We start from the raw sequence: 14,748 nt of genomic DNA, 5'->3' as shown, positions 1-14,748 counted from the left end.
ATGCCTGTTGCACCTGTGACTGTTAAACGATCGGGCAGGAACCGCAAACCAGTAACTAGGTTAAATTTGTAGATATGGTTAAAGGTATTGATGTAAATCAAGTATCACAACACCGAAATTGTGACTGAGTACTTGGATTTAATACTTTAAAAAAAAGGGAGAGCAGCGTAATGCATTCATGCAGGTTCATGTGCCATGTTAATGAGCGGGCGTTCCTTGAGCCGGGAATGCCGGGTAAATAAAGGCCGGTGTGATTGAGGCGACTGAGGAGTTGCAACAGACTTATGGTCTTCGTGGAAATGATTATTTCAGATATCTTCAACTTAGAAATCGAACTCCCAAAATTTTCCGAATTAGAAATTCAGAAGTTCTTGATGAATGTTGGAACAAACATCCTAATACAGAAAAATCAATATCTTATATATATAATATCTTATTAGACAGTGACATTCCCTCCATGGACTTATACAGACAAAAATGGGAAAAAGAATTAAACCAAGTAATTTCGAAAGATACTTGGGAAGAAAGTTTGAAACAAATACATCAGTGTTCACTAAACGCCAGACATTCTCTAATACAATTTAAAGTAATACATAGGTTACACTATTCAAAAACAAAACCACATAAAATCTCCCAACATATCTCACCTAAATGGGATAAATGTCAACATTTAGAAGCTACATTATTTCATATGTTTGCAAACTGTATAAAAATCAAAAGATTCTGGGTAAATATCTTTAACATAATATCTAAAGTAACCAGCGCACAACTGGACCCAGATCCAAAACTAATTATACTCGGAATATTAGAATTAAATCAAACGTTTAGAACAACACAAAGAAACTTTATGGATTATAGTTTAATAACGGGAAAGAAATCGATTCTAAAATTTTGGAAAGGACCCTACGGCCCCCCACAATCAAAATGTGGATTATAGAAATGACGGAGACCTTAAACGTGGAAAGAATCAGATTCTCCCTGTTGGACAAACAGGAATTATTCATTGGAACATGGTCTCCTTTTATTGATTACTTAAAGGGTCAGAATGGTTCAGCACAGGAACCTGTACTACCCCACAGTGCGTTACTCCATCAGTACTATCCAGCAGTATACCGTTACACCAGTACTACCCCACATTGCGTTACTCCATCAGTACTATCCAGCAGTATACCGTTACACCAGTACTACCCCACATTGCGTTACTCCATCAGTACTATCCAACAGTATACCGTTACACCAGTACTACCCCACAGTGCATCACTCCATCAGTACTATCCAACAGTATACCGTTACACCAGTACTACCCCACATTGCGTTACTCCATCAGTACTATCCAGCAGTATACCGTTACACCAGTACTACCCCACATTGCGTTACTCCATCAGTACTATCCAACAGTATACCGTTACACCAGTACTACCCCACAGTGCATCACTCCATCAGTACTATCCAACAGTATACCGTTACACCAGTACTACCCCACATTGCGTTACTCCATCAGTACTATCCAGCAGTATACCGTTACACCAGTACTACCCCACATTGCGTTACTCCATCAGTACTATCCAACAGTATACCGTTACACCAGTACTACCCCACATTGCGTTACTCCATCAGTACTATCCAACAGTATACCGTTACACCAGTACTACCCCACATTGCGTTACTCCATCAGTACTATCCAACAGTATACCGTTACACCAGTACTACCCCACAGTGCATCACTCCATCAGTACTATCCCACTCTATGTACCTATCTCCAATAAAAATTCATCTTTAAAAAAAAAAAAGGGAGAGCAGCGTAATGCATTCATGCAGGTTCATGTGCCGTGTTAATGAGCGGGCGTTCCTTGAGCCGGGAATGCCGGGTAAATAAAGGCCGGTGTGATTGAGGCGACTGGCGCGTAGAGTGTGCTTCACCCTTTACGCCGCGGCTGAACGTGACAGAAATGCCGCAAGGCGTTCCGCACCGTGCGCGCGCAACCAGGATGATCCGCTGATGTTCGCGGCGGGCACGGAAGGACATCTGGGGGGGGGGGGGTACTCGAGCAAGCCCTCGCGACGACTAGAGCTGCCACGACGTCAAACTGCGAAGGAGCAAACGTGCATTTGCACAACCAGGGGCGGCCGGCCCCTTTGGACCCCAGGTAGATTCCAGCGGACTGCGCCCAGTGAAGGCGAAAATTGGAGCGATTGTGAACGCCCGACAACGTGACAGAGCTCCGATCATCCCCCTTGGGTCGGTGCACGATTCCTCCCCCCCGGATTTAGCGACCGCGCTAAAGCCACCACATCATCTGTCCCCCAAGAGGACGAGGGTCGGATGTGGGGAGAGGAACAGCAACGCGCATACGGCATCTGCAAGGGGAGGGGGGAAAAGCCTGGCAAGTGACAGACTCCTTGTTCACTACGACACGGCGCGCGGGATGAGACTTGCTCGCGACGCTTCGAGCCGTGGTGGGGGCGCAGTGATTTGCCAGGGAATGGACGACGGGCGGGGAAAAGCCCCTTGCTGTTGCCCCCCGCACCCTATCACCGAGTGAGCGCAACTATGCACAGATGGAGAAGGGGAAGCACTCAGCATTGCGTTCGGAATCAAGAAATTCCACCAGTCTCTTCTTGGCGGACCATTCACCCCTGTGGCTGATCACAGACCACTACTCACGATACTGGGTCCCAAGTCAGCTATACCTTCCATGGCGCCATCAAGGATGCAGCGCTGGGCAATTCTGTTGTCCCAGTATGACTACAAGGTGGAGTTACAGAAGCTCCAAGTGCAACGCAGTGGCAGATGCGTTGTCCCGATTGCCCCATGAGAACTCTGATGTGGGAAGCGAGAACTCAATCTACACACTGCCAGTCGTAGATGAAGACTTTCCAGTGACTGCAACAGAAATTGCAGCTGAAACAGTGAAGGACACTGTGCTGAAGAGTGTTTACGAACAGACATTTTGAGTGGTTGGACTGAAGTCGAGAGTGGATCAAACTGGGAACTGAAGCCTTTCTATATAATCGACGACACGAATTATCATGGGAGCAGGGATGCATAAAGTGGGGTTACAGAGTGGTCGTACCAGAGTCTTTAAGAAACAAGATTATGTACGGACTTCATGCCGAACATCCTGGCATAGTTAGCATGAAGTCAATTGCTAGAAGCTTTGTGTATTGGCCTGGTATAGACAGTGACATTGAGTCCCTGGTGAGCAAATGTAGCGTGTGTCAAGATTGCCGCAGTCAACCACCAAAAACACCACTGCAACCCTGGTCATGGCCAAGTAGACCGTTTCACAGAGTTCACGTAGACGTTTGTGAAAAGGGTAATGATAATTTTCTGGTACTAGTAGGTAGTCATTCCAAATGGATTGAGGCTAAGCATATGGGGTCAAGCACGACTGCTGAGCGTACCATAGACGAGTTGAGATCGATTTTTGCATGTCATGGTTTACCAGAAGAACTTGTCTCTGATAACGGAGCTCAGTTTCGTTCAGAACAGTTCAACCAGTTCATGCAGCGTGACGGGGTAAAACACACACTTGTTCCCCCATACCATCCGGCCTCCAATGGGGCGGCGGAAAGGTCTGTTAGAGTGGTCAAAGAGGCTCTCAAGAAACAGGTTTTGCAGGGTAGTTCAAAGCTCAGCATGAAACATCGTTTGGCTAGTTTCTTGCTGAAGTACAGAACTTCAACGGGTTATTCACCTGCAGAACTGTTGATGAAGAGAAGGCTGAGAATGCGCCTGAGTCTAGTTCGACCCAATTTGGCCTCGAGAGTTGAGCAAAAAACAGTTAAGTCAAAAACACCACTTTGACTTCCACAAAAAAGGAGAGGAACTTCAAGCCGGATGAGCAAGTTCGCGTTCTCAGTCCTCCCGACAGGTCCAGTCGAGACAAATGGGATGTTGGGAAAATAGTGGAAGTGCGCGGGACGAAAAGATACTTCGTGGATGTTGGAGACAAGATCAAAAGTGGATCAAATGATTCCAGCCAAAGACGAACCGAAAACTGAGCATGAATTCCTAATCCCCGAGCATTCATCTGAAAGTGAGTTAGAAAAGACTATTGTGGTTGATTCACAACATTCAGTGAGTACAGAGAAAGAGACAGACTTCTCCAGTCAAGCTCAGCGTACTAACATAGAGCCAAACAAGCCAACAGTTGAGTCTACACGTACATCTGTTATGCCTGTTGCACCTGTGACTGTTAAACGATCGGGCAGGAACCGCAAACCAGTAACTAGGTTAAATTTGTAGATATGGTTAAAGGTATTGATGTAAATCAAGTATCACAACACCGAAATTGTGACTGAGTACTTGGATTTAATACTTAAAAAAAAGGGAGAGCAGCGTAATGCATTCATGCAGGTTCATGTGCCATGTTAATGAGCGGGCGTTCCTTGAGCCGGGAATGCCGGGTAAATAAAGGCCGGTGTGATTGAGGCGACTGAGGAGTTGCAACAGACTTATGGTCTTCGTGGAAATGATTATTTCAGATATCTTCAACTTAGAAATCGAACTCCCAAAATTTTCCGAATTAGAAATTCAGAAGTTCTTGATGAATGTTGGAACAAACATCCTAATACAGAGAAATCAATATCTTATATATATAATATCTTATTAGACAGTGACATTCCCTCCATGGACTTATACAGACAAAAATGGGAAAAAGAATTAAACCAAGTAATTTCGAAAGATACTTGGGAAGAAAGTTTGAAACAAATACATCAGTGTTCACTAAACGCCAGACATTCTCTAATACAATTTAAAGTAATACATAGGTTACACTATTCAAAAACAAAAACCACATAAAATCTCCCAACATATCTCACCTAAATGGGATAAATGTCAACATTTAGAAGCTACATTATTTCATATGTTTGCAAACTGTATAAAAATCAAAAGATTCTGGGTAAATATCTTTAGCATAATATCTAAAGTCACCAGCGCACAACTGGACCCAGATCCAAAACTAATTATACTCGGAATATTAGAATTAAATCAAACGTTTAGAACAACACAAAGAAACTTTATGGATTATAGTTTAATAACGGGAAAGAAATCGATTCTAAAATTTTGGAAAGGACCCTACGGCCCCCCACAATCAAAATGTGGATTATAGAAATGACGGAGACCTTAAACGTGGAAAGAATCAGATTCTCCCTGTTGGACAAACAGGGATTATTCATTGGAACATGGTCTCCTTTTATTGATTACTTAAAGGGTCAGAATGGTTCAGCACAGGAACCTGTACTACCCCACAGTGCATCACTCCATCAGTACTATCCAACAGTATACCGTTACACCAGTACTACCCCACATTGCGTTACTCCATCAGTACTATCCAACAGTATACCGTTACACCAGTACTACCCCACATTGCGTTACTCCATCAGTACTATCCAACAGTATACCGTTACACCAGTACTACCCCACATTGCGTTACTCCATCAGTACTATCCAACAGTATACTGTTACACCAGTACTACCCCACAGTGCGTTACTCCATCAGTACTATCCAACAGTATACCGTTACACCAGTACTACCCCACAGTGCGTTACTCCATCAGTACTATCCAGCAGTATACCGTTACACCAGTACTACCCCACATTGCGTTACTCCATCAGTACTATCCAACAGTATACTGTTACACCAGTACTACCCCACAGTGCGTTACTCCATCAGTACTATCCCACTCTATGTACCTATCTCCAATAAAAATTCATCTTTAAAAAAAAAAAAGGGAGAGCAGCGTAATGCATTCATGCAGGTTCATGTGCCATGTTAATGAGCGGGCGTTCCTTGAGCCGGGAATGCCGGGTAAATAAAGGCCGGTGTGATTGAGGCGACTGGCGCGTAGAGTGTGCTTCACCCTTTACGCCGCGGCTGAACGTGACAGAAATGCCGCAAGGCGTTCCGCACCGTGCGCGCGCAACCAGGATGATCCGCTGATGTTCGCGGCGGGCACGGAAGGACATCTGGGGGGGGGGGGGGGGGTACTCGAGCAAGCCCTCGCAACGACTAGAGCTGCCACGACGTCAAACTGCGAAGGAGCAAACGTGCATTTGCACAACCGGGGGCGGCCGGCACCTTGGGGACCCCAGGTAGATTCCAGCGGACTGCGCCCAGTGAAGGCGAAAATTGGAGCGATTGTGAACGCCCGACAATGTGACAGAGCTCCGATCATCCCCCTTGGGTCGGTGCACGATTCTACGCACGATTCCTCCCCCCCCCGGATTTAGCGACCGCGCTAAAGCCACCACATCATCTGTCCCCCAAGAGGACGAGGGTCGGATGCGGGGAGAGGAACAGCAACGCGCATACGGCATCTGCAAGGGGAGGGGGGGGAAAAGCCTGGCAAGTGACAGACTCCTTGTTCACTACGACACGGCGCGCGGGATGAGACTTGCTTGCGATGCTTCGAGCCGTGGTGCGGGCGCAGTGATTTGCCAGGTAATGGACGACGGGCGGGGAAAAGCCCCTTGCTGTTGCCCCCCGCACCCTATCACCGAGTGAGCGCAACTATGCACAGATGGAGAAGGGAAGCACTCAGCATTGCGTTCGGGATCAAGAGATCCCACCGGTCTCTTCTTGGCGGACCATTCACCCCTGTGGCTGATCACAGACCACTACTCACGATACTGGGTCCCAAGTCAGCTATACCTTCCATGGCGGCATCAAGGATGCAGCGCTGGGCAATTCTGTTGTCCCAGTATGACTACAAGGTGGAGTACAGAAGCTCCAAGTGCAACGCAGTGGCAGATGCGTTGTCCCGATTGCCCCATGAGAACTCTGATGTGGGAAGCGAGAACTCAATCTACACACTGCCAGTCGTAGATGAAGACTTTCCAGTGACTGCAACAGAAATTGCAGCTGAAACAGTGAAGGACACTGTGCTGAAGAGTGTTTACGAACAGACATTGAGTGGTTGGACTGAAGTCGAGAGTGGATCAAACTCGGAACTGAAGCCTTTCTATATAATCGACGACACGAATTATCATGGGAGCAGGGATGCATAAAGTGGGGTTACAGAGTGGTTGTACCAGAGTCTTTAAGAAACAAGATTATGTACGGACTTCATGCCGAACATCCTGGCATAGTTAGCATGAAGTCAATTGCTAGAGGTTTTGTGTATTGGCCTGGTATAGACAGTGACATTGAGTCCCTGGTGAGCAAATGTAGCGTGTGTCAAGATTGCCGCAGTAAACCACCAAAAACACCACTGCAACCCTGGTCATGGCCAAGTAGACCGTTTCACAGAGTTCACGTAGACGTTTGTGAAAAGGGTAATGATAATTTTCTGGTACTAGTAGGTAGTCATTCCAAATGGATTGGGGCTAAGCATATGGGGTCAAGCACGACTGCTGAGCGTACCATAGACGAGTTGAGATCGATTTTTGCATGTCATGGTTTACCAGAAGAACTTGTCTCTGATAACGGAGCTCAGTTTCGTTCAGAACAGTTCAACCAGTTCATGCAGCGTGACGGGGTAAAACACACACTTGTTCCCCCATACCATCCGGCCTCCAATGGGGCGGCGGAAAGGTCTGTTAGAGTGGTCAAAGAGGCTCTCAAGAAACAGGTTTTGCAGGGTAGTTCAAAGCTCAGCATGAAACATCGTTTGGCTAGTTTCTTGCTGAAGTACAGAACTTCAACGGGTTATTCACCTGCAGAACTGTTGATGAAGAGAAGGCTGAGAATGCGCCTGAGTCTAGTTCGACCCAATTTGGCCTCGAGAGTTGAGCAAAAAACAGTTAAGTCAAAAACACCACTTTGACTTCCACAAAAAAGGAGAGGAACTTCAAGCCAGATGAGCAAGTTCGCGTTCTCAGTCCTCCCGACAGGTCCAGTCGAGACAAATGGGATGTTGGGAAAATAGTGGAAGTGCGCGGGACGAAAAGATACTTCGTGGATGTTGGAGACAAGATCAAAAGTGGATCAAATGATTCCAGCCAAAGACGAACCGAAAACTGAGCATGAATTCCTAATCCCTGAGCATTCATCTGAAAGTGAGTTAGAAAAGACTACTGTGGTTGATACACAACATTCAGTGAGTACAGAGAAAGAGACAGACTTCTCCAGTCAAGCTCAGCGTACTAACATAGAGCCAAACAAGCCAACAGTTGAGTCTACACGTACATCTGTTATGCCTGTTGCACCTGTGACTGTTAAACGATCGGGCAGGAACCGCAAACCAGTAACGAGGTTAAATTTGTAGATATGGTTAAAGGTATTGATGTAAATCAAGTATCACAACACCGAAATTGTGACTGAGTACTTGGATTTAATACTTTAAAAAAAGGGAGAGCAGCGTAATGCATTCATGCAGGTTCATGTGCCGTGTTAATGAGCGGGCGTTCCTTGAGCCGGGAATGCCGGGTAAATAAAGGCCGGTGTGATTGAGGCGACTGAGCGCGTAGAGTGTGCTTCACCCTTTACGCCGCGGCTGAACGTGACAGAAATGCCGCACCGTGCGCGCGCAACCAGGATGATCCGCCGATGTTCGCGGCGGGCACGGAAGGACATCTGGGGGGGGGGGGGGATACTCGAGCAAGCCCTCGCAACGACTGAGCTGCCACGACGTCAAACTGCGAAGGAGCAAACGTGCATTTGCACAACCGGGGGCGGCCGGCCCCTTTGGGACCCCAGGTAGATTCCAGCGGACTGCGCCCAGTGAAGGCGAAAATTGGAGCGATTGTGAACGCCCGACAACGTGACAGAGCTACGATCATCCCCCTTGGGTCGGTGCACGATTCTACGCACGATTCCTCCCCCCCCCCGGATTTAGCGACCGCGCTAAAGCCACCACATCATCTGTCCCCCAAGAGGACGAGGGTCGGATGCGGGGAGAGGAACAGCAACGCGCATACGGCATCTGCAAGGGGAGGGGGGGGGGAAAAGCCTGGCAAGTGACAGACTCCTTGTTCACTACGACACGGCGCGCGGGATGAGACTTGCTTGCGATGCTTCGAGCCGTGGTGCGGGCGCAGTGATTTGCCAGGTAATGGACGACGGGCGGGGAAAAGCCCCTTGCTGTTGCCCCCCGCACCCTATCGCCGAGTGAGCGCGACTATGCACAGATGGAGAAGGGAAGCACTCAGCATTGCGTTCGGGATCAAGAGATCCCACCGGTCTCTTCTTGGCGGACCATTCACCCTTGTGGCTGATCACAGACCACTACTCACGATACTGGGTCCCAAGTCAGCTATACCTTCCATGGCGGCATCAAGGATGCAGCGCTGGGCAATTCTGTTGTCCCAGTATGACTACAAAGGTGGAGTTACAGAAGCTCCAAGTGCAACGCAGTGGCAGATGCGTTGTCCCGATTGCCCCATGAGAACTCTGATGTGGGAAGCGAGAACTCAATCTACACACTGCCAGTCGTAGATGAAGACTTTCCAGTGACTGCAACAGAAATTGCAGCTGAAACAGTGAAGGACACTGTGCTGAAGAGTGTTTACGAACAGACATTGAGTGGTTGGACTGAAGTCGAGAGTGGATCAAACTCGGAACTGAAGCCTTTCTATATAATCGACGACATGAATTATCATGGGAGCAGGGATGCATAAAGTGGGGTTACAGAGTGGTTGTACCAGAGTCTTTAAGAAACAAGATTATGTACGGACTTCATGCCGAACATCCTGGCATAGTTAGCATGAAGTCAATTGCTAGGAGTTTTGTGTATTGGCCTGGTATAGACAGTGACATTGAGTCCCTGGTGAGCAAATGTAGCGTGTGTCAAGATTGCCGCAGTAAACCACCAAAAACACCACTGCAACCCTGGTCATGGCCAAGTAGACCGTTTCACAGAGTTCACGTAGACGTTTGTGAAAAGGGTAATGATAATTTTCTGGTACTAGTAGGTAGTCATTCCAAATGGATTGAGGCTAAGCATATGGGGTTAAGCACTACTGCTGAGCGTACCATAGACGAGTTGAGATCGATTTTTGCATGTCATGGCTTACCAGAAGAACTTGTCTCTGATAACGGAGCTCAGTTTCGTTCAGAACAGTTCAACGAGTTCATGCAGCGTAACGGGGTAAAACACACACTTGTTCCCCCATACCATCCGGCCTCCAATGGGGCGGCGGAAAGGTCTGTTAGAGTGGTCAAAGAGGCTCTCAAGAAACAGGTTTTGCAGGGTAGTTCAAAGCTCAGCATGAAACATCGTTTGGCTAGTTTCTTGCTGAAGTACAGAACTTCAACGGGTTATTCACCTGCAGAACTGTTGATGAAGAGAAGGCTGAGAATGCGCCTGAGTCTAGTTCGACCCAATTTGGCCTCGAGAGTTGAGCAAAAAACAGTTAAGTCAAAAACACCACTTTGACTTCCACAAAAAAGGAGAGGAACTTCAAGCCAGATGAGCAGGTTCGCGTTCTCAGTCCTCCCGACAGGTCCAGTCGAGACAAATGGGATGTTGGGAAAATAGTGGAAGTGCGCGGGACGAAAAGATACTTCGTGGATGTTGGAGACAAGATCAAAAGTGGATCAAATGATTCCAGCCAAAGACGAACCGAAAACTGAGCATGAATTCCTAATCCCCGAGCATTCATCTGAAAGTGAGTTAGAAAAGACTATTGTGGTTGATACACAACATTCAGTGAGTACAGATAAAGAGACAGACTTCTCTAGTCAAGCTCAGCGTACTAACATAGAGCCAAACAAGCCAACAGTTGAGTCTACACGTACATCTGTTATGCCTGTTGCACCTGTGACTGTTAAACGATCGGGCAGGAACCGCAAACCAGTAACTAGGTTAAATTTGTAGATATGGTTAAAGGTATTGATGTAAATCAAGTATCACAACACCGAAATTGTGACTGAGTACTTGGATTTAATACTTAAAAAAAAGGGAGAGCAGCGTAATGCATTCATGCAGGTTCATGTGCCGTGTTAATGAGCGGGCGTTCCTTGAGCCGGGAATGCCGGGTAAATAAAGGCCGGTGTGATTGAGGCGACTGAGGAGTTGCAACAGACTTATGGTCTTCGTGGAAATGATTATTTCAGATATCTTCAACTTAGAAATCGAACTCCCAAAATTTTCCGAATTAGAAATTCAGAAGTTCTTGATGAATGTTGGAACAAACATCCTAATACAGAAAAATCAATATCTTATATATATAATATCTTATTAGACAGTGACATTCCCTCCATGGACTTATACAGACATAAATGGGAAAAAGAATTAAACCAAGTAATTTCGAAAGATACTTGGGAAGAAAGTTTGAAACAAATACATCAGTGTTCACTAAACGCCAGACATTCTCTAATACAATTTAAAGTAATACATAGGTTACACTATTCAAAAACAAAACCACATAAAATCTCCCAACATATCTCACCTAAATGTGATAAATGTCAACATTTAGAAGCTACATTATTTCATATGTTTGCAAACTGTATAAAAATCAAAAGATTCTGGGTAAATATCTTTAACATAATATCTAAAGTAACCAGCGCACAACTGGACCCAGATCCAAAACTAATTATACTCGGAATATTAGAATTAAATCAAACGTTTAGAACAACACAAAGAAACTTTATGGATTATAGTTTAATAACGGGAAAGAAATCGATTCTAAAATTTTGGAAAGGACCCTAACGGCCCCCCACAATCAAAATGTGGATTATAGAAATGACGGAGACCTTAAACGTGGAAAGAATCAGATTCTCCCTGTTGGACAAACAGGAATTATTCATTGGAACATGGTCTCCTTTTATTGATTACTTAAAGGGTCAGAATGGTTCAGCACAGGAACCTGTACTACCCCACATTGCATCACTCCATCAGTACTATCCAACAGTATACCGTTACACCAGTACTACCCCACATTGCGTTACTCCATCAGTACTATCCAACAGTATACCGTTACACCAGTACTACCCCACATTGCGTTACTCCATCAGTACTATCCAACAGTATACCGTTACACCAGTACTACCACACAGTGCATCACTCCATCAGTACTATCCAACAGTATACCGTTACACCAGTACTACCCCACAGTGCGTTACTCCATCAGCACTATCCAACAGTATACCGTTACACCAGTACTACCCCACAGTGCGTAACTCCATCAGCACTATCCAACAGTATACCGTTACACCAGTACTACCCCACAGTGCGTTACTCCATCAGCACTATCCCGCAGTATACCGTTACACCAGTACTACCCCACATTGCGTTACTCCATCAGTACTATCCAACAGTATACTGTTACACCAGTACTACCCCACAGTGCGTTACTCCATCAGTACTATCCAACAGTACACCGTTACACCAGTACTACCCCACAGTGCGTTACTCCATCAGTACTATCCCACTCTATGTACCTATCTCCAATAAACATTCATCTTTAAAAAAAAAAAAGGGAGAGCAGCGTAATGCATTCATGCAGGTTCATGTGCCATGTTAATGAGCGGGCGTTCCTTGAGCCGGGAATGCCGGGTAAATAAAGGCCGGTGTGATTGAGGCGACTGGCGCGTAGAGTGTGCTTCACCCTTTACGCCGCGGCTGAACGTGACAGAAATGCCGCAAGGCGTTCCGCACCGTGCGCGCGCAACCAGGATGATCCGCTGATGTTCGCGGCGGGCACGGAAGGACATCTGGGGGGGGGGGATGAAGTCAATTGCTAGAAGCTTTGTGTATTGGCCTGGTATAGACAGTGACATTGAGTCCCTGGTGAGCAAATGTAGCGTGTGTCAAGATTGCCGCAGTAAACCACCAAAAACACCACTGCAACCCTGGTCATGGCCAAGTAGACCGTTTCACAGAGTTCACGTAGACTTTTGTGAAAAGGGTAATGATAATTTTCTGGTGCTAGTAGGTAGTCATTCCAAATGGATTGAGGCTAAGCATATGGGGTCAAGCATTACTGCTGAGCGTACCATAGACGAGTTGAGATCGATTTTTGCATGTCATGGTTTACCAGAAGAACTTGTCTCTGATAACGGAGCTCAGTTTCGTTCAGAACAGTTCAACCAGTTCATGCAGCGTAACGGGGTAAAACACACACTTGTTCCCCCATACCATCCGGCCTCCAATGGGGCGGCGGAAAGGTCTGTTAGAGTGGTCAAAGAGGCTCTCAAGAAACAGGTTTTGCAGGGTAGTTCAAAGCTCAGCATGAAACATCGTTTGGCTAGTTTCTTGCTGAAGTACAGAACTTCAACGGGTTATTCACCTGCAGAACTGTTGATGAAGAGAAGGCTGAGAATGCGCCTGAGTCTAGTTCGACCCAATTTGGCCTCGAGAGTTGAGCAAAAAAACAGTTAAGTCAAAAACACCACTTTGACTTCCACAAAAAAGGAGAGGAACTTCAAGCCAGATGAGCAAGTTCGCGTTCTCAGTCCTCCCGACAGGTCCAGTCGAGACAAATGGGATGTTGGGAAAATAGTGGAAGTGCGCGGGACGAAAAGATACTTCGTGGATGTTGGAGACAAGATCAAAAGTGGATCAAATGATTCCAGCCAAAGACGAACCGAAAACTGAGCATGAATTCCTAATCCCTGAGCATTCATCTGAAAGTGAGTTAGAAAAGACTATTGTGGTTGATTCACAACATTCAGTGAGTACAGAGAAAGAGACAGACTTCTCTAGTCAAGCTCAGCGTACTAACATAGAGCCAAACAAGCCAACAGTTGAGTCTACACGTACATCTGTTATGCCTGTTGCACCTGTGACTGTTAAACGATCGGGCAGGAACCGCAAACCAGTAACTAGGTTAAATTTGTAGATATGGTTAAAGGTATTGATGTAAATCAAGTATCACAACACCGAAATTGTAACTGAGTACTTGGATTTAATACTTAAAAAAAAGGGAGAGCAGCGTAATGCATTCATGCAGGTCCATGTGCCGTGTTAATGAGCGGGCGTTCCTTGAGCCGGGAATGCCGGGTAAATAAAGGCCGGTGTGATTGAGGCGACTGGCGCGTAGAGTGTGCTTCACCCTTTACGCCGCGGCTGAACGTGACAGAAATGCCGCACCGTGCGTGCGCAACCAGGATGATCCGCTGATGTTCGCGGCGGGCACGGAAGGACATCTGGGGGGGGGGGGGGGGGGTGGGGTGTACTCGAGCAAGCCCTCGCGACGACTAGAGCTGCCACGACGTCAAACTGCGAAGGAGCAAACGTGCATTTGCACAACCGGGGGCGGCCGGCCCCTTTGGGACCCCCAGGTAGATTCCAGCGGACTGCGCCCAGTGAAGGCGAAAATTGGAGCGATTGTGAACGCCCGACAACGTGACAGAGCTACGATCATCCCCCTTGGGTCGGTGCACGATTCTACGCACGATTCCTCCCCCCCCCCCCGGATTTAGCGACCGCGCTAAAGCCACCACATCATCTGTCCCCCAAGAGGACGAGGGTCGGATGCGGGGAGAGGAACAGCAACGCGCATACGGCATCTGCAAGGGGAGGGGGGGGGGAAAAGCCTGGCAAGTGACAGACTCCTCGTTCACTACGACACGGCGCGCGGGATGAGGCTTGCTCGCGACGCTTCGAGCCGTGGTGCGGCGCCGCGGTGCTTTGCCGGGCGGGGAAAAGCCCCTTGCTGTTGCCCCCCGCACCCGATCGCCCGAGTGAGCGCGACCATGCACGGATGGAGAAGGGAGGGCACTCAGCATTGCGTTCGGGATCAAGAGATCCCACCAGTCTCTTCTTGGCGGACCATTCACCCCTGTGGCTGATCGCAGACCACTACTTCCCCTCCCTCCTCCATCTCTCTCTCTCTCTCTCTCTCTCTCTCTCGCTCTCTCT

Source organism: Rhinoraja longicauda, unplaced genomic scaffold, assembly GCF_053455715.1.
Source record: "Rhinoraja longicauda isolate Sanriku21f unplaced genomic scaffold, sRhiLon1.1 Scf000227, whole genome shotgun sequence".
Classification (NCBI taxonomy): domain Eukaryota; kingdom Metazoa; phylum Chordata; class Chondrichthyes; order Rajiformes; family Arhynchobatidae; genus Rhinoraja; species Rhinoraja longicauda.
Note: the sequence above shows the minus strand (reverse complement) of the source record.